The following is a 2,363-nucleotide window of genomic DNA, read 5'->3' as shown; positions in this document are numbered from 1 at the left end:
CTCGTCGTCCTCTTCTTCCCCAAAATCAGTGCCCTGGTAATACTGTGGAGGCAGCTGGTCGTCGGTGTAGTTATTGCTCATCATGATGGCGTTTTCCGTGTCCTCTTTTATACCGCGGTGACACCTAGGTGTTGAATTGTGTGCTCGGCAGCGCAAAAAACTTTAGCAGGTCGATGACAAGCGCGCTCTCGCAGAAAAAAAAAGTTCAAACTTGGAGGAGTTTAAAAAGCAGGCTGGAGACTTTTCGGATGTACTTGCGAAGAAGCAACTTTCTGTCAGGCCCGTGATGGATTAAATTATCCGTTTTACAATGTGCAAGGCATCTGGTTCTCCGGGTTTTTTTTAATTGGCAGTCTCTTGACAAATGTGGTCGTTGTTTCCTAATAGATGGCCCAGAGAAGAATGTCGCTTTTTGAAAAATGGAGTTTCGTGGCAGGTGAGCTGGAGCAGTTCTACGCACTGTTCAGTGGAGTTGAGTTTGAGCGTGTGTTAAACTTGAATGTTGAGGGAGGCAAGAGATGGGTTTATAAAGGACCCTGGGCCACGTCACACATTCACTGTAATCATAGACTACTTACTAATCCATAAGGATAACTGGAGACAGGATTGGTTTACGAGAAGGATGGGGCAGTGATTGGTCAGACCCCATGCAGCGCAACAGTTGCTCCAGTGGTCCTTATTTTTAGGCGCTCCTATTTGGGCGGCTGGGGGCTGTGACTTATCGCTTGTTGTAAATGTGTGTCATGTGCAGGGTCCAAGAGGCTGAACAATTGAGCTAAGAAAAGAAAGTGAGAAGTCTATAGTGACTCCGTCTAACTCAACAAATTTTCATTTTACAGATTCGTCTAATATATGAAGTGTCAAAAAAGTGTCAAAAACGTTTAAACCCCTCACCAGGGCCTTGTTGAAGAGAGATATTACAAAACATGAGGTCACTCTGGTAAAGATGAAGCAACTGCATTACGTGTGTTTCACAGTTATCTGCCACCTCTGAGCGAAATATGCTTGCATTTTGCATGTAGCCATTCTGCAAAGGTCAATTCTAGCCCAGGGAGTGTTATAACATTGGCTTGAACTTCAGCCTGTTAGGGGGAAATGTCTACTTTGTTTTTGATATATGCCATCTTTTATACAGAAGTTACCATCAAGCAATGACATTATGGAAATGTCTCCACTTTTCCTCCCTACCAGGTTTGAGGTGTTTTCCCTTTCTATTCAGTCAATTCAAAATATAAATTGAAACCACAATAATGATAGTCTTCATTCTCAATAATTTATTTACATGCTACATATAAGAATCTTTTTAAGCAAAAGAAGAGGAAAATTGATTTCTTGAATTTACTGATTGATTAAAAAAAAAAAAAAATTGATTCCAACTCTTCCATCTACAACTTTGAGGTGGTGATCAGTAACAACATGACAGCAATCATTAGTAGTGAGCTAAGGCCGTGTACAAAAATACAGAGACAACGATTACTCTGTGTGTATGTTCATAGAATACAATATACTGAGTCAACAAACTATGCAAAAATAGTAAATCCCGTTAAATATTGTGTGTGTTTTCAGCTTTGGGGACTGTCATGGTGGAGTGTTGTGTTGTGACTCAGCAGTCAGTGACTTGGCAGTGACACCAGACTCCAATACCTTCCTTGACAAAATAGTGGGAGGTAAGAATAACAGTGACACATGCAGCGGGCATGTTTAGGATACTCATCCTCAGACTGGACACAGCTCAGGATCCCCTGGTTGATCTCATACCGTGTAATAAGATATTCTTTAAGCGCTTTTTTGTGTGTATCATTTCCCACCAGTGTGATGGCAAAACAGCCATCTGAGCAACCATTCCACATATAGACCACATGAACAACTTATTATTTATTACAGTAATACCTGCAGCTTCATACTGACTTGAATCATGAGTCAGAATATCAAAGTTAAAGGGAATAAAACTCAATTTAATAATTTACAAACAGTGTGTTATCTCTGGTGTAACTCCCTAAAGCCAAAACAAAAAACAACAAGAACAACAAAAAATAGAACTGAGCTTTGATACTCAAACAAGTTTTTTTTTATTGTGGTGATCACAAACCTGAACCAGGAAAAACACTCATATCCACAGAAAATGCCCATGGCTGCTCTCACAGTCAGTCAGTTTGTTTATCTGTCTGTCAGCATGATATCTCAAAAGCGTATGAGTAGATTTCCATGAAATTTGGTGGACATAAGCCGTAGGATAAGCCTATAGGCCTTAGGCCAAGGAGCAATTGATTAGATTTCGGTGGTGATCTGGATCTGGGATTCCACCATTAGATGATTATTGTTTTTTATCCATAACTATGCAACTAAGTTAGATAGAGACTTGA

Source organism: Centroberyx affinis, unplaced genomic scaffold, assembly GCF_046629955.1.
Source record: "Centroberyx affinis isolate AG114_WGS23_722 - 3 ecotype Tasmania unplaced genomic scaffold, CSIRO-AGI_Caff_v1 ptg000664l_1, whole genome shotgun sequence".
Classification (NCBI taxonomy): Eukaryota; Metazoa; Chordata; class Actinopteri; order Beryciformes; family Berycidae; genus Centroberyx; species Centroberyx affinis.
Note: the sequence above shows the minus strand (reverse complement) of the source record.